We start from the raw sequence: 18,762 nt of genomic DNA, 5'->3' as shown, positions 1-18,762 counted from the left end.
CCTACCACGAGCGATAGCTTCTGCAGCTCTTCTTGAAAATCCTTTCGCTCTGACAAGATTCCGGACAGTCTGAACCCTGTCAGAGCTAGAGCGGACAAGTTTTGGTGGAACCTCTTGAAGTGCGGTTGTTTGAGAAGCCACTTCTCTGGAGGAGAAGCCTGGGGAAGTCTACTAACAACTGGAGAAGGTCCGGGAACCACTCTTTCCTGGGCCAAAAGGGAGCGATTAACGTTAGTGTTACATTGCTGTGCGACATGGAACTTGTTCAGCACCTCTCTATTAGACCGAACGGAGGGAATGCATAAGCTTCCAGACCCGACCAATCCAACAGCATTGCGTCCACCGACCAAGCTAGAGGATCTGGGACTGGAGAACAGAGAGGAAGACGGTTGTTCCTTGATGTCCCGAACAGGTCTATTGAACGGTCGTCCCCAAAGGCGCCAAGTTTCTGACAAATCTTGTTGTCCAAAGTCCACTCCAGAGGTAACACTTGCTGTTGACGACTTAACTCGTCCGCCAGAACGTTCATCTTTCCCGGAACAAATCTCGGGACTAGCTGAACCTTCGCTTCGTTTGACCACAGGAGGAGATCCTTGGCTACTTCGTACAGAGAGAAAGACTGAGTCCCCCCACCCCCCCTGTTTCCGCACGTACGAGAGAGCCGTGGAGTTGTCGGAATGCACTGCCACTACTCGACCTTCTATCTAAACTCCGAAAAACTGTCTGAGCCCCAAGAAAATTGCTAACAGTTCCTTTACCATTTATGTGGAACTTCTTCTCCTTCTCCGACCAAGCTCCTGAAGTCCGTTGATTTCCCAGTAGGGCTCCCCAACCTGTGTCCGATGCGTCGGAAAAGAACTGTAGGTTCGGGAGGATGGGTCGTAAATCTAACCCTTCTTCCAACCTTGCTCGAGAGAGCCACCACCTTAGGTCCTCTTTTATTTGATCTGTGACAGGAAAGGTAATCGAGTCTGGTTGTGTTTTCCTGCACCAAGAGGCTCTCAGGAAAAACTGCAGAGGTCTCATGTGCAGTCTTCCCAACGTCACAAATTTCTCCACTGACGTCAATTTGCCCAGGAGCCTCATCCACTGATTGGCAGAACTTACCTTTTTGTCCAAGAACTCCTGAACTGTCTCCAGACAGCCTTGCTTTAGATAGAACAAGTTTTGGGAGGAGAGGGTCTGAAGTTTTCCTCCTCATCAAAAAAGTCGAAGTTGGGGAGCGAGGAGCCGCTTTCTCAAAATAATCTGGATAAGATACCAGAAGAAATCTAAGGAGACGTGAATAACACGAGAGGTGATGAGAATCCTCCTCCTCTACTTCTTCTTCATTCTCCGATACCGCCGAAGAAGTAGACGGAACTACACCGGATCTGAAGGTTTCGAACCACCCTTGGACTCATTCATCCAGTTGGTTAACATCTCTAACTGCTTGCGCAAAGGCGCCAGAGACGAATCAAAAAACAGTTAACGTAGGCTTGGAAGAGCCTAAATGTTCAGCAGGAGGCGGAAAAACTACTTGCGCCTCGCTCTGAGCCGCCGAAATTCGAGGCGAAACAGGCGCATCAGGCGTAACAGACGAAAAAGCGCCTAAAGAAACACCCTTAGCTGCTAGCTACAGCGCTAAAACCACAATCTCTACTAGTAGATGGAGCCGAAAAAGGCACAGATTGAGGCGACGAACGAGCCGCTAACGGCCGCGGCGCAACCCTACTCTCAGGCTCCTTATACCGCTTGACTGGAGGAGGCGAAGAATCGGCGCCTGAACGCCTCTTTAAGGGACGCGAAAGGCGGGCGAATCTCGCCAAGAGCGCCGCGCGACCGGAGACGAATCGCTTGAATCATTCGAAAGGCGTCTGACCGCAACACCTTTCCAACGCTTAACCGAGCCCTGTTGAAGCGCAACAGGCTCAACAAGAGAGGCGCCTGTCTGTGGGCAAATCCCGATCGACTCCCTTGGACTTCCGGTATGTCTTCTCCCAGGCGGGGGAGCTGGACAGTGACCTTTGTCTAGGAGACGTGTCAGGACGGACAGACGCACCCTCAACTACACTCTTACCTGAACCGCTTTCTCCAAAAACGTCTCAACTGAATTACCAAGTTGCAAAACCGTATTCGCTAGAGTACCGAAAATTTCTGATCTAACCTCGATTCCAGACTGGCAATGGTGTCGGAAGAAACTACACGGGAAGCCGGAGAAGTGGGATTAGTAGGAGGAATAGGAGGTGTAGTTAAAGGAGACATAACAATTTGAGGAGAAACAGAAGGAACAGAAGCATCGCAAGACGAAGCAGAGCTAAGTCTACTTTCCCTAAGCGCTGCTTTTCTAATTCTGTCTTTAGCTAATTTCTCCGAGTATGAACTAAAAAACTTCCATTGAGAATCAGTCCAATCATAACACTCGTTAATGTTCGATCTTGCTGAACAAACCTGTCCCCTACACTTAACACATTTAGTGTGAGAATCATATTCTAACTTGGATAATCTAGTTTTACATCCTGAGATGCAAAACCTAACTCCCGACGGACTAGAATCCGACATGGCAACGCCTAAATAAAAAGCAAAATAACAACAACGCCAAAAAAGAGTACTTCACCAATTCCGAAGATCAATTCCACAAGAAAAAAAAGCGAAGCAAAGTCATCCAACCGCACCGACCACGATGTTCACCGGACGCGCCGGCAGAAAAGAATTGAATTCACCTGGGCAGTTGTACCTGGTTCTCCCGCGAGTGGAGGGAGATGACGTCATCACCACCAGTGTTGGCGACGCCGACGCGCTAAATTTGAATTTAGTATCCTGCCGCTCGTGGAAATCACGGCTCTATAATTGTTCGGTAAGACACTACAATAAAAGGAAAAATTTTTAGTCTTCGTTCTTTTCGTTAATAGAATGATAGAAAGAGTATATATATCTCCTTAAGGAAGGAAGTTAATCCAGGAACTCTTTAAATCTTCGTGATTTCCTCATAAATCGCGGAAGAGACAGAATTCCTGTTCGTCTGTAGGGTTTACGGAAGGAAGTAGATATTTCCTATCCGCCATCATACCCAAACGTCGATGAGATTCTTATAAGAAAAACTCCCAAAGCTCTTGCCTCTTCATAACGAGGGAAGAGCATGAATGAAGGAGAGAGTCCGCATTGAGAGGAACTGCCAAATACAGGAGTCTTCTGAATAATGAAAAAATGGCTTCTCTTAGTATCAGAATCCTTCTGACAAACGCGACGGCCGCCTGTGCGACATCTTGCACCTTTGCCAGGGGAAGTTGCTCAAGTTAAAAACTCAAAGAGGAGCCTCGCGACTGACCTCTCTCTCATAAGAAGATTTGGAATATTCTGGCGCCTGGCTCCTTGCCTAGGCCTGGATAGTTCCGCCGGAATGTTCCCCGCTAGAAAGGAGACTCGCTCCTGGAACGTTCGCTTGAGTGGAAGTTCCGTGCGCCCTGGAATGTTCCGCCGAAAGGAGACGCTCCTGGAACGTTCGCTTGGTGGAAGGTCCCGGCCTGATAGTTCCGCGCCTACTAGACCCCTTTTAGAAAAGAGCCTCTTGCCCGGAAACGTTCAATGGAAGGATCGTTCTGATTGCCATTGTACTATAAGGCTCCTTACTCTAGCCGTCTGTTTTTCTGGCGCAATTTGCGCCAGGCTGGCTTGCTGGAACGCTAGCTTGCTGGAACGCGGCTTCCTAAGTTCCTGGCTGGCTCTTGCTCAGTGTTCTCTTAGTTTTCAGAGAACGCGCTAGATCATCAAAACATATACATTCTTCGTCTTTTCGGATGTAAGATGAAGAGACGCACTTTTTTACGGATGCCTTTTCAATGCTATCCTTGGCAGTCTGGGACGCTCTACAGAACCTGCCGATGGGGACGCCTGACCGGTGGGGATTCTCTGAAACCTCCTTACGGCTTTCGACATTCCTTCTCCCCTGGGCTTGGGAGCTTGAAAGAGGTCTAGGCCTCGGGAGCGAGACAGAGCCGATCAGACGCACCCTCCACTGCAATGGGAACACTAGTAATCACTTCTTACCTTTCAATAGCTCGCATTTTGAGCAACAATCCTTGTCTTCCAATTGCAATTATGAATTTGAAGTTTCTGCGAAGTAAGAAGGTGATGAGGATGCAACACTACTAGTACTGTTAATATGGAATTTTTATTCTAAAATTAATATTAATAATACTTACCTGTATAATTTATCTAGCCCTAAATCCCCAAAAACCGCACCAAAATTTACCACATTGGCAACCCTGTTACCTCCTATTCTGTCCGCCAGTTGGCAACACTGTCGTTGACAGATACGAAAAACCTTCCCTCAAATCAGTTGTGATAGGCAGATCGTGGGGTAGGATGGGTGGGACTAGATAAATTATACAGGTAAGTATTATTAATATTAATTTTAGAATAAAAATTCCATATTAATAAACATTACCTTAATATAATTTATCTAGCCCGATTAAACCACATTGAAAAGGAGGAGGGAATCTGAATACAATTTCCCCTTCGGACAGAATAGGAGAAAACAAACAAAGAAATATATATCATAGGCAGTCAAAACTCAACCCAAGGTCAAAGATACTAACAACTCAAAGTCTCCTACCATAATGCCACCAACTGCGGTAGCACAGGACAAGGAGTAAGTGCATAGTCAGTCCTCTGTACTAAAGTCAGGTTGCCCGACCAGGTGACCAGTCAGACGAATTGCGGACAGCAAAGGCTGCACCCTGAAGACTATCAAGCACTATTCTTTCCCTAAAGGATGAGTGTCTGGACTGTCTGGGCGATTCAAAGCTAAGCAAACCTTGGGGGTGTATCAACGCAACCCGAAGTCGCCAGCAACGAATCGGCTCATGAGCAACTCCTAACTCGAGCTTTCTGGTGCCAAGAGAAAGGAGCGCGGAGCAAAAAGGCGATTCAGTCCCGAAGGACGAATGCCTGACAGTCCAAACCTGGTCTCGTGTTACACGATCATCGGGGGTGTATCAACGCAACCGACTTCGTCAACAAGAAACTCTGGGCTACTAAATGTCGCCTGATCTCACACGAGTGTCTGACTCCGAGAAGACAGGTGAGACAAAAAGTAGATGGTGAGCGAGTCACCAGATGACAGCAGACGATCCATCGACTAATTCCCTGTCCAGGACAGTGGAAGAAGCAGGAGTCGTCAGGCACAAGCGAAACCAGTGGCTAGTCCTAGGTCAGCATCGACTCTGGGAGAAGCGTAGTCGCCAGTGCCGACAACCCAGTGGCTGGAACCATTCACACTGAAAATGGAAGCAGCATGAGTTGCCAAGCAGTCAGTCCTTGTCATCAAAAACACCTAAATACCAAACTGCCTAATTCCCATTATAACTACGTCAAAACTGCCATGGGTTATAATACAAAAACAAAAAATATATATACAACAAAATAAAAATTAATGAATAATATACAGGTAGCAACCAAACGTAAAACAGGAAGACTACCTAATTCTCCTGTCTGACGACCTGTCCTGCCATCACCAACGGGCCCAAAGAACGAAGGTCGCCTAGAACTAGAGAAATATCCCTCAAGTAAAAAGAGGCAAAAAACAGAATTAGAACGCCAAGTCGCCGCCTCAAGCACCTTGGCGACTGAGACGTTCTTCATAAAAGCTACTGATGTAGCAACTGCTCTAATACTGTGTGCTCTCGGCGTCTGGTCTTCCCCAGCAGCCGAACCACCAGTTTTAAAACGATCAGATCTCTAAGAAAAAAGGCAAAAGATACACCATTCTTGAAATAGGTCTCTTGACATTTCGGGGTGAAACAAACAGATGACGGGGACGACCCTGAATGTCCTTCGTGCGGCGTACAATATGAGCGCCCCCTAACAGGGCAAAGAAAAAACTAATTCCTCACATTTAAATTACCAACAAAGTCGACCAGCGACTTCAGTACGAAAGACCTGGGAATGGATTATCAGACGATTCAGTCTTTGCGACAAATTCAGGAAGGTATGACAAAATCATGTCTTGTCCAGATCTGGCAACCAGGAAAAGAGAGTGCTTGCAGTTCAACCCACCCCCCTCTTGGCTGTAGCCAGTGAGACAAGGAAGAGTGTCTTAGAAGAGAGGTCCCTAAATTTGGCCAGAATTCAGAGGCTCAAACGGAGGGAACCTTAAGGCTTGAAGGACTTTGTTAACGTCCCATGTCGGAGGCGGAACACTGCGGCCTGGGTCGAAGATAGGGGAAAAAGATCGAAGTAAATCTCTAATGACATAAGATGAAGAGATCTCAGGAAGCCTTGCCTTAAAAACATAGGAAAGCATAGACCTATAACCCTTAATGCACGAAGGTGACAGGGCCCTGTCATGATGTAAATGAACTAAAAACTCCGCTACTTTCGGTAAGGAAGGTCTAGAAATTGAATGTCCTTGAGACTTACACCAACGTCTGTAAACCGACATTTAGCCTGATAATTTACTCTGGTTGATTGCCGCCTGGCAAGAGCCAACTGTCGCGCCACTCCGGAGGAGAACCCTTCGTGCTTGGAGAACCTCCTGACAGTCTCCAGGCATGAAGATGAAGCATGTGACCTCTGATGGAACCGATGAAAGTGGGGTTGTTTGAGAAGATCTGGTCTCTCTGGCAGGCGAATGGGGGGTTCCACAGTGCTTCCAGAAGGTCGGGAAACCACTCCTTCTGTGGCCAGAAGGGGGCGATCAAGGTGAGATACAGACGCTTGGTTGCCCTCACTTTGTTGAGGACTGACCTCACCAGAGAGAACGGAGGAAAAGCATAGGCTTGAAGTCCCTCCCAGTCCTGCAAAAGAGAGTCTGTCCCGGCACTCTGAGGAGTCTGGTAAGGGGCGAAGGAATATCTGGCACCGAAAATTCAGTGGGGGTGGCAAACAGATCGACTGTGGACAGGCCATTTCTTCCTGAGGCTGTCGAAGACTTCCTGGCAAAGTGTCCACTCCGACCTTGAACTTCGTTCGGTCTCGACAAGGCGTCTGCTAAGACGTTGTGATGACCCAGGATAAACTGAGGGACCAACGTAATCCCCCTGTCTTCTGCCCAACACAGGATTTTGATCGGCTTCTTGAGTGAGAAGATCCGACTGTGTGCCGCCTTGGTTTCTCAAGTACGAGACTGCTGTGGTGTTGTCGACAAAGATCGCGACAACCGACTCCAACAGTTGTTCCTGAAATGAAAGTAGGCCTAGGTACACTGCCCTCAGTTCCCTGCAATTTATTGACATGCTCCTCTCCTCCTCTAACCAAAGGCCCGAAGCGGCTTCGGAGCCCAGGTGTGCGCCCCAACCTTGATCTAGGCGTCTGACCAAAACATTAGGTCCGGAGGAACCGAAAGAAGAGATGTCCCTGACTTGAGGCGGTGAACTTGCATCCACCAACGGAGATCCTTCTGACATTGTGGAGAAGAGGCGACTATCGTGTCCTCGGACACGAAATCCCATGACTGGCGAAGTGTCGACTGAAGGGACCTCATTCTGAGACGACCTCCGGGAAACCAGTTGGATGAGGGATGACAAATGGCCCAGGAGAGACCTCCAAAGAGAACTGGCTCTGCGTTACGGAGGACCAAAAATTCTTCGATCAGACTCAGAAGCTTGTCTATGCCGTTTCTGAGCGGGAGAAACCCTCAAAATAAATGGAATTCAAAACAATCCCCAGATAAGTCATGATTCTGGCAAGGGATTAGATTGGACTTGTCGAAGTTGACACGAATGCCCAACTCGACACAGAGACAGAACTATCTCCCTCGACCGGAGACATTTCTCTAGAGATTCGGCCTGGACTAGCCAATCGTCCAGATACCGAAGCATCCTTACGTTTAACTGATGCAGAATAGCTGAACAGGAGCCATCACCCGAGAAAAGACCTGTGGAGCAGTGGTGAGGCTGAAACAAAGGGTCTTGAACTGGAAAACGTCCCGAGTCCATGAAAAACCGTAGGTAAGGTCTGCTTCTTGGATGGATGGGGATTTGCAGATAAGCATCCTGCAGATCGATGGAAATCATACAAGTCCCCCCTCCTGACGGATGAAAGAACCAGTCTGGACCGTCTCCATCCTGAACTTGGACTTTAGAATGAACTTTTTGTTCAAAACCGAAAGATCTATGATGGGGCGCGCCAGGCACCCGAGGCCTTAGAACTACAAACATCCGAGAGTAAAAACCCGGAGAAGGAGGAGCTCGCTCTATGGCATCCTTCTCCAAGAGGGCCGAAAGCTCCTTCTCCAAGCTTGACCCTGATTGAGTGAGGGGAATAACTGCTGAACTCGAGGAGGACGATTGGAAAGTGAGGTCTGGAAACAAAAGGGATCTCGTAACCTTCCTTCAGGACCTCCACCACCCAAGCACACCACCCCCGCTCTCCCCTGCCAAGCTGACCAATGGGGGGGCGGGAGAAGAGACAAGCTCCTACTGCGGTCTCCAGGCGAGGTGATGACTCCTACTTCCGCAAATTCTTACGCAAAGACAAGGAAGAAGAAGAAGAAGAAGAAGAAGGTCCTCCTGGAGGTTGAGCTCTTTCTCTGCCCTTAGAGCCACGCCAAGAACCTCTCCCGCATTTCAAAGGGTGAGCACCAGATGAAGAAGAGGCACCAGCAAGCTGAGATGTACTCTGGAAAAAAGAGCCAGAAGGAGGTTGTTGGGATGGAGCAGAAGGTACAGATCTGGTCCTAAACTTACGCTTACTCCTTGAAGGAACGGGAGGAAGACCAGAGGAAAAAGCTCTTGATAAGGCCCAGTGAGCTTGGGAAGAGGCATCACCTTGATGTTCCTTCAAAACCTCAGAAAGCACAGAAATATCGAAAAGAAAATCGCCAAAAGGAGAACGAGGACAACAGACGGGTTCTCTGAATCTCCGATAACAGGGGAGGGTAACTGCGACAAATACAGGTTCGCCTTAGAGAAACAAGAAAGGCCTGCATTGAAGCAGCAAGCTCGTTCTGATGTACAGAAGCGATGAAAAGGATGAGCAGAATTCTCAAAAAGAGGAGCATCAGGAGGAACAAACCCGGAGTCCTTGATATACATTAAAAGCCCTCCGAGGACCCACCCACATATTGAAGGATTGAGCTTCTTGTAAGGAGCTCATAACAGCCTCCATAGCAATAAAATCTTCAATTGAGACAGAGACCGAAGCCTTAGAAGGCAAGGGTTGACTTGAAAGTCGGACAAAATCAGGATTTGGCTTGGGGGTCGAGAGAATGAAGAATCATCCGCCACCTGGTAAACTCCCTCTCTGGTGTCGTAAGAAGAGAAGGAGAGCTTCCTCTTCCCTTCCCCGATCACCTTCGAAAGTTTGGAGCGGCAACGTCCGCCTCACTCTCGCGAACCTCTGGGCAAAGGGAAAACGTAAAAAATTCCCGTGACCGGGAAGGACCGTCAAGAAAAATCCTTTCTGTAATACAACGAGCGGAGGCTGCTTCTGCTCTTTAGGCCTCGCCTGAGGAAGAAAACTCAAAATTAAATCAAAAAGTTTCTTGAATTCTACATCATGACATCCATTCGAGGAAAACATCAATATCACACGAATCCGCATCATCATCATCGTCAGATCCTAACTTAGAACTTCCTCTGAAGTAAAATCCTGACGACTAGCTATCTTAGGTCTGACACTAATATCCCTCCCCCCCTTCTCCTAAATAAGCGGCCCCTTTGGCACTGTTACGGGACTAAACAGGGGACAGTTGGGTAAAGATTCGTTAGGCACCTGCCCGGACCGGATCCCCCCTAGGCCTTCGCCACGACGGGGTTCACAAGCCGGGGTATATGTCGCACCGTTACCCATGGTGCTGTTGACAGGTACCTGACGAGGAGCTGAAAATGAATCTAAAAGTGTGTTAGACATTCTAGTAAAGGCTTCTTGAAAATTCTCTGACAGATTGTTAAACTTAGCAGAAAGATCTCTATCTAGACTAAGCTGTAATTTCTTAAAATTCTGTTTCCAGGTAGTTTCCATTGCCAAAATCTTCGAATCTACATCAGAAATAACTTCACTAATTACCGGTTGTACAGGGGGCAAAGCATCAATTAATTCGGAGTCGGAGCGTACGATACGAAACCGAAGAGCCAGAATCATGATGCGCCCAAGTCAAAGAATTCGTTAGATACAGTTCTAGCAAATCGATTTCTTTCTTCTCCACAACCGATCTTTTACGCTGCAAGATTGTTTGGCGTTTCATATAAGCAGTCATATCCTCGTCAGACCAGGGCTTACATACGTCACAACGAGAAGTCAAGTCACAAACCTGTCCACGACAAGAGCTACAAATGTCATGTGGTTCATACTCCCTGCTACTCATCCTTGTCCCACAAACCGGGCAGTTCCTGATGTTGCTGGCAGAAGGAAGCATCGTAATTTCTTGGTAATCCATTGTAGAATTGGACAGGTCAGTAGTTCCGGGTCGCGCAAAAGTTCGTAATTTAAGATAAGAACCACTACAGAAATCAAAGTTAATTCACTATTTCGTGATGTAATGCGTGAGTGGTAATTCATATAAAGTCTCATTTAACAAATAATGAAAGCTTTAAAGGCACAAAAATGTTTAAGGAAATTTATAAAGAGCGGCCGTGATGTAAACAACACGGGCGGGCTCGTTAACTATGATTTGAGGGAAGGTTTTTCGTATCTGTCAACAAGGACAGTGTTGCAACTGGCGGACAGAATAGGAGGTAACAGGGTTGTCAATGTGGTAAATTTTGGTGCGGTTTTTGGGGATTTAGGGCTAGATTAAATTTATTATTAAAGGTAAATGTTTATTAATACTCTAATTGCTCGTTAGTACGAGTTAAAACCAAAAAAAAAACTTTTAAAAAGAAACGTTATCTAGTTACATGCTTTACTGACTCCCTAAAGTAGGAAGTCAGTATATTTCCTCAATCAATTCTAACACTTATTACACGTATTAATGAATAAATATTAATATTTCCCTTTCTTGCAAACTATGTGAGTGTCTACCGAAAATTTCGGTAGTTACACGTCATATATTCTTCGAAATTTTCGAAGCCAAATTCATTAAAAAGTTAATAAAAGCGTATGCCGAACCAAAGACCCAGTACTACCCTGCAAAGACAGCCCAGAGCGATGGCGATGAAAAACGAAAATCAAGTCAGGAGGTAGCAACAACATATGTTGACACTACCGCGACAGAGAAAATCTGGTTCTAGAACGGGAATGGTTCCTATTCCTGCCACCCAGCGGCAGGGGGGTAGATCACCTGACCTACCTGCAGCGTGTGCCGCGAAATTCGAATTTCTGTCGGACGTCAGAGACATAAGCTAAGTATATATCTGCCGGGGAAGTTGCATGTACAAAAACGAGCTTTACATTATTTATCTTTTATAATCGTGAAAACAATAGTAAAAGGTGTTCTTTCAAGCCCTGTAGTTTTGATTAAAATCATTTTCTCTCAGTCTTCTGTACAGTTGTGTTTGATGGCATAAGTTTACGGGAGTTTTATCCTTGTTGCCAATGAATGATGAGTGATTAGCAGCTAGAGCAGTTTTCTCAGCTTCAGCTACAACTTGGTTTAAATTTAACAGTATATATATTTCCTTGTTTGTTTGTTTGTATGGTGTTTTTAAGTTGCATGGAACCAGTCGTTATTCAGCAATGACCAACGGCTTTACATGACTTCCGAACCACATCGAGAGTGAACTTCTATCACCAGAAATACACATCTCTCAATTAGGTATTTATTGCTCAGAAACCATATAACATAGAGTGATGCAGTTTTATGTAGAATGAAGTGCTCTGAATGTAAACTTGAATGTAGAACAATTGACAAAAAGCTGCCTTACTCTATGTTAGATGGTTTCTGAGCAATAAATACTTGTAATGGTATTGGGACTTTATGAACACCCTGTACATACATCTGGCTGCCAAAAGCACCGGTGAGCAGACAACGGATTAGTGAATCGTTATGACAAAATTTTTTTATTTTTTTGATAGCTCTTTTCATTGATTAAAGTCTATACTACTATTTTGACTTTTTTATTTTTAATAATTGTGGCTATGCCCGAAATAAATGTAACCTTTAATGTTTGCATGCTAGGAATGGCAAAATTGCATCGTTGCCAATTTAGTGGAGCTTCACACATACGCCGATATATTTACAACTGTTTCCATGTATTCTAGTAGTCATAGTAATGCAATAATTATAAAATTGTTCTAATATATATATACTACTAATATATACGCTAATTTCACTCATTTCCACGGTTTTGTGTAAGTCTTATACCCAGTTTGAAGGGTAAACAAATACCAATTGGCAACACTGATAAAAAAAATAGAGCGCAAACAACACCATAGCTACTATTCACAGCAAAACCGTTGATATTTGAGTCAGGAATCTAGTTACTTTTTCAACAACAAATATTTTCAAATTAATTATCATGAATACATAATAAATTTATGTATCCTAATTCATAACCCTACACTGATGTTTAACTATTTATTACAAAATTATCTAGCGCGCACTTCTTCTTTTCTCCCCCCAAAAAATCACAAGTTTCCTTGGACTTGTGGGCAATCGTCATCATTGTTTAAGATTGTTATGAAGAAAGTTCCTGGCGTCTATGGGTACGCATGGGGTGTGCAGATTTAGCAAAGGAAATGGAAAGTTTATTGACACAAGTGACTCGACAAACATTGAGATGGCGTCAATCTTCTACACGTAAGGTGTTTTAAGTAAAAATTTTGAAAGCGTCATGGAGGGTAAGTTTGCACTGTGCATGGCTAGACTTTCATTAACCTCTGTTTAATCTTATATTAATGAAATTATTTTGTACTTTGGGAGAAAACTCTTATTTCAAGAGGAAAGCAGAAGTCTCGAGGATTTACTTCCACAACCGATAACTCGTGACTGGTGTACCTGTGTCAGGATGTGTTAAAGAACTTTTTCTGGAAGGTGGGTCAACAAGCGGGCAAGACTACCCAAGGTAGTCCACTCAGTTGTTTACTCTAATAGCTTAAATGACTTATGCATTTGGATACAGGCAGCATCCGTGCCCCTATTTATAGGTATTAGGTTAAATAGTATAGGATATGGGTAGTTTCCAAAACAGCAGGCAAGAGCCTATGCCTAGTTCCTTAATAAATTGTTTAGAATAAGAGATTTTCAGTGTCCTGTACCAGGCAAAGGAATGGATGTTAGCTACAACAACCTAAGATGGTAGATAACTATCTTGGTAGGCTATCAGTACCTAGATTACTACAGATTTTGGTATCATTTATGTACTATTATGCATAGCCTGGCATACTTTGCCTATAATAAAAAGAGACTTGGGTAAAGAGCACAAAATAAAACCTCAAATATTGTGTTAGTCAATGGTAAGACTGTTCCCTGACTTGGAACCCTGGCTTTCTATTGAGAGGCACCAATAGCTAGGTACTAGCTAAAGATGAAGCTACCTAGCTTGGATAACGTTACTAATAGCCTATTAAGGCACAGTTACCTCTGCCTAGGTACTGCCAAGACCTTAATTTTGGTAGCTACTAGGTAGGTACCAGCTATAGGGGGAAACATCACAACAGGCCAACCCTCATCACGGTAGACGGGTCTTATTCACTCGATATTTAATTGGTGAAACATGAATACAATTGCAACTCTAAGCATACCATGTGTTTTACAAAGACTGAAGTTTCGTCAACAGTATTGGTTAGATATTGAAAGCCCCATACGAACTAAAATTAAAGCATGTGAGCTCTTCGTAAAATATGTTTTCAAGGCAGTTTTGAAATCCAATATGGCGGCTACGATTTTCATGGACGGTTCTCATCAGTGACGGCCACCATCTTTCCCCAGCCTTCCCAGCACTCATTTGAACAATGTTAGCGTATGTATGTAACGTTTATTGATCTTACTCAAGATTGCAGTTGTAATCAGCACAATAAAACAACATTTTGTTGCCTATATTAGTGAAAGTATGAAACTTGTTATTCCCGGGGTTATGGTTGGAACTGAATTCATTCTTACCTTGTAATCGGCGGTTTTTATCCTTACTGCCATCACAACTGAAACTCCACAGTGCTTATTTGATTGTTATTATACACATTTTGGTCTCAGTTCACTCCACATTGCACTTTAAACCCGTTGCTGTTCCTGGTTTCTAAGCGCGCGCGCCATAAACACAATTACAAACAGCAGACGACGAAACTGCAAAGTTTTATTCCCTAAACGTTTACTTTACTCGTTATTTAGTTTAAATTTGACATTGTTATTTAAAAATTTTGATTTAATTCATGTATATTATCCCTTTTTTGCAACCAAATTACCCCGAAAAATTACAGATATTTCTAACGTAGATAAAATCAAATGTTTCTAACGTTTTCGTACATCTGGCTGCCGAAAACCATAGAGGAACGAATACGGAAAAGTGCATAAAGGAACGACTACGTTTTTTTTTTTTTGCTTTTTTGTTTTTGCTAGCACTTTTCATTGATTTCAGTCTTTATTAGTATTTTGAATTTCTTAAATAATCGTATGCCAGAAATAATAAATTGTAAAACCTTTAATGTTTGCGTCATGCTTTAATGTTTTTGCATGGCTAAGAATGGCAAAAATCATTGTTGCCACATTAGTGGGAGGCTTCACACATACGCGTTCCATTTTTATTATAAACTGTTTCCATGAATTCTAGTTGTCATAGTAATGCAATAATGATAAAATTGCTTTAATATTTATGTATATATACTTCCAATACATAGCCTAATTTCACCAATTTCAACGTTTTGTTTAGTCTTATACCCAGTTTGGAGGGTCAATGTTCGTTACTAAAGAATCTGTAACCTCCTTAAGTCGTTCAGTTGACATAGTAAACCTGAGCCATATTTCACTCGCTGAAATGACCATATCCGGGTGAGGGGCAAGTGGGCCCATCCCTTTGCCCTACGTGATGTACCCATGTTCGTTATTACTAACAATAATAATAATTATTACCTGCAATATAAACTGTTGTGCATGAAATTTTTTTTAATATTTTTAAACTAAAATTAGAGCATACATAAACCACACAAATTGTCATAAAAATGAAACATAAATCAAGTGGCTATTATTGTTTAAACATGTCTTCGTGATGAAAATTAGCGCACGCACGGATTCCTTCCCAACCTCTCTCCAAAATATTTACCCAACACAAAACCAGCATTCACAAAGGGTTCCCCCCCAACCATGTAGGGTATATAGGAGGTTAATAATTAACAATAAACAACACAACCTCATTCATCAGCAACACTATACGCTATGAGGAGACGTCTGCCAAATTTTCAAAACAACTTTACACTTGTGTGACAGACCTTTGAATGGTTTTCGAGACAAACCCGTGAGGCTATAATTATTGGATTATAGGGATTTTCATTTGTTTCCAGGTATTTTAATGTCCCTTCCTATTCCGTCCTCTCTCTCTCTCTCTCTTCTCTCTCTCTCTCTCTCTCTCTCCTCTCTCTCTCTCATCTCTCTCTCTCTCTATCTCTCTCTCTCTCTCTCTCTCTCTCTCATTTTTTAAATTTTACATACCTATGTCCTGCTTAACTATTTTGCGAGCACTAGTAGATGCACCTACATTCATCATTACGACTGAATTAAAAACTTGAAAGTATTTAATTAATGCTATACAAGTATGAAATATATTTTCTTGTTCATTTTTCGAATTACGATAAAAGAAACAGAGAGAGAGAGAGAGAGAGAGAGAGAGAGAGAGAGAGATGAGCAAGAGAGGAGGGAAAGGAGAGAGAGAGAGAGAGAGAAGACGAGAGAGAGAGAGAGAGAGAGAGATAGAGAGAGAGAGAGAGAGAGAGAGAGAGAGAGAGAGAGAGCAGAGAGAGAGAGAGAGAGAGTTGAGTGGATCAGTGTATAAATATATCGGTCAATGGGCAGGTAACAACCGAGTGAATCGTTAGATATATCCACCAATGTAATAACTACTATTATTAGATAGATAGATGGAAAAATCATAGAAAATAAGTTTAAACTGCAACAACTTTCAGAGAGAGAGAAGGGAAGGTGAAGGAAGGAAGAAGGACAGGGGTGGCGGTGGAGGTGGGGGAGAGGGTAGGTGGAGCTGTTTACTGGTGTGTTCCTATCATTTCTGGATAATGGAGTTTTGGTCTATTAGTACAAGGACAAGTGTAGTTATTCTTTACGATTAGTGATTCACGATACCCTTATAAATTACGGCACTGGGGGTAATGCACTAAAGAAAAATCTCGTTCTGTTACGAGTGTTCGTTACAGAAATAGGTATTGCCCAAAAACGTGCTTGCACTGTCTCTGAAACCCATAGTAGACATGCTGCTTAGTTGTCAATCAAGTTTTTATAACCAAGTATTTTTTACAAGCTAGCTATTGAATAAATTTTTTCTCAGTCAAAACATATGCCCCTCAATGCTAACTTTCCTCTTTTTAACGGACTTTCTGGTCATTGCAAATTCGGCCCCATAATTTCTTATGGTGCGAAAACAGACAGAGGCCCATGGACCGAAAAACGATTGCGTCACACTACGGCGATAATCCAGCAGTAAAACATCTTCAGATAGCAAAAAGGTAAATAATAAAGATATATAAGCGCATTACGATTATAACAATTACATGTATAGCTGATAACAATCTGCATGAATAACTCTAAACTGTTCTGCAATGACAGTTGAGTATAGCAATTATTTACAATAGGTACGAAAGTCAAGATGTCGTGACGTCATAATACTGAACTTGAAAGAATGTTCTAATTCAGAAAAATAATTACTTAAATTTGAGTCAGAGTCGAGTTACTTTTTCAATAACGAATATTTCAAATTTAATCATCATAAATATGTAAAATATTGATGTTTTACTACTTATTTAAAAATTAGCCAAGAGCACGCTTCTCGTCATCTTCTACCCAAACAGCTGTTTACGCCTGGCTTGTTGTTGATGAGAAATCGTGTTTCGATTGTTGTGATAAAAGTGCTCCAGCGTCTGTGGGTACAAGTGGTGTGCGGATTTATCACAGGAAATGGTTAGTTTATTGACACAAGCTACTCCGTAAACATCGAGATGGCGTCAATCTTCTAAATACCTCGAGTTGTAAGTAAAAATGTTGAACGCGTTTTGGTGAGATTTGCACTACGTTTGAGACCGTTTTCAGTACCCTCTGTTTAAATCTTAAAATTTGGCCTTAATTTCTAACTTTGGAGAAAATACTTACTTCGAAAGGAGAGTAGAGGTCTTTAGCTCCGTTTCTCACCAACAACAAGTCGCGACTGATGCCCATCTCGGGTGTCAGGACGCGTTATAATGTACTTTTTCGGAGGGTGGCTTGCATTGATGGTAGGTGGCCTGCTTGGCCTGCTGTGATGTTCTACCCTAGCTACCTACCTAGGCTACTACAGAAATGAACGACTTTAAAAAGTTTATTGCTAGCTAGCCTAGTAGAGCATATTAAAACATGGACATAATTTTAAAACAACGGAATGTGATTAGCCTAGTATGATACATTTTGCATGAGGTATGCAAATAATAGTATATATTTACCATCTACTAGGTGGGTACCTAGCTTTGCGTTGCTTTCCCCCCAAAAAAACTTGATACGCAAGACTGAGTAACCTACGACAACATTTACCCTGGAAGAGTAATCTTAGCCAACACCTAAATGAATTTTTTAAAGACCTTATATGAAAAATATCGTTACAACTGTTGAACAGTTCTAAATGGAACAATACAGCTCTGTTATTTTACTAAATAACAGAGCGATGTAGAGCAGCGATCCCTCAGGTAGCCAAGAGTCGACCATTGTCAGAACCTTTCCCGTACCCGGTCCACATTTATCACCATTTTTAGAATCAAATACACTTAATGCAAAGTTAAAACTCTGCACTACTCAATCTTCACAAAATTTCGAGCACCATGGCACAGTATTACCATTCACAGACGTACTTGTACTCAGAAAAACATGACGAAAACTCGGGCTCTCTTTTATTTTTGTGCTCTCACAAACGACCCAAACACCACTGCAAGCTTGCGGCGTTGCCAAATGTAAACACAGAGTGTGTATTTGCGCAACAAAATTTTGCCTCATAAATTTCGGACATTAGTAATCTTTTATATACTAATTTAATGCCTATCATCGAATAAAAGCTATACGTTTTCCTTAAGATTTTACAAATAATTACTAACATCAAGCGAAGAGGGGACAACAAACATTGACAGTCAGTGTACTACAGCAGATTAACCAATTCATTCCTTACTTCCACGATTAGAAGAAATTACGTTAATAATACCAGTTTCTGGATGAAGTCCTGTATTTTTAACCAGCGCTTTTTATTTACATTTAAATAGAATATTATTACTTGTTCCAAAGGTTAGTAGTTAGGTCGTGTTATTGACAAAGACTATCTACACGCGGAAATGCAATACATTAATGTTGCGTATTAGTATTATCTCTTATAGAAATCAGAGAATGAAAAAGTTTTTCCTAAAACGGAAGAAACTATGAAAAAAATAGTTACTGGTCATTTCACTCTCTAACAGATTGTTGAAAACTAAATTCCAGATAAGAAACATTCCAATTAACTGCTTAAAAACATATACAGAAAGAATTCAGCACACTGTGTTGATTAGATGGACAGCATCAGTACCATTTACCTTGCACGTATACGTACACACAACTATTCTTGTATGTTCCCCTACTCTTTCCTCTTCATTAGCCCAAAAATAAACGAATCTATCGGCCATTGCAGACAATGGCCTTACCATTCACCATCGTATGTAAACCTAGGTGACAAGAAATAAGTCTTTAGAACAGAT

At 42.8% G+C, this 18,762-nt stretch overlaps 1 protein-coding gene across 1 annotated transcript in view; it reads right to left on the bottom strand.

Moving 5' to 3' along the window:
- Positions 1–18,005, bottom strand: part of LOC135198613 (transcription activator BRG1-like) — a 264,106-nt gene extending 246,101 nt beyond the window's left edge. Inside the window, 1 exon segment of the mRNA XM_064226363.1 lies at positions 17,878–18,005. The gene's annotated coding sequence lies outside the window, so the exon portion shown is untranslated.
- Between the last annotated feature and the right edge of the window lie 757 nt (positions 18,006–18,762).

This window comes from Macrobrachium nipponense, chromosome 23 (genome assembly GCF_015104395.2).
Source record: "Macrobrachium nipponense isolate FS-2020 chromosome 23, ASM1510439v2, whole genome shotgun sequence".
Classification (NCBI taxonomy): Eukaryota; Metazoa; Arthropoda; class Malacostraca; order Decapoda; family Palaemonidae; genus Macrobrachium; species Macrobrachium nipponense.
This window is presented reverse-complemented; position numbering and strand designations above follow the sequence as displayed.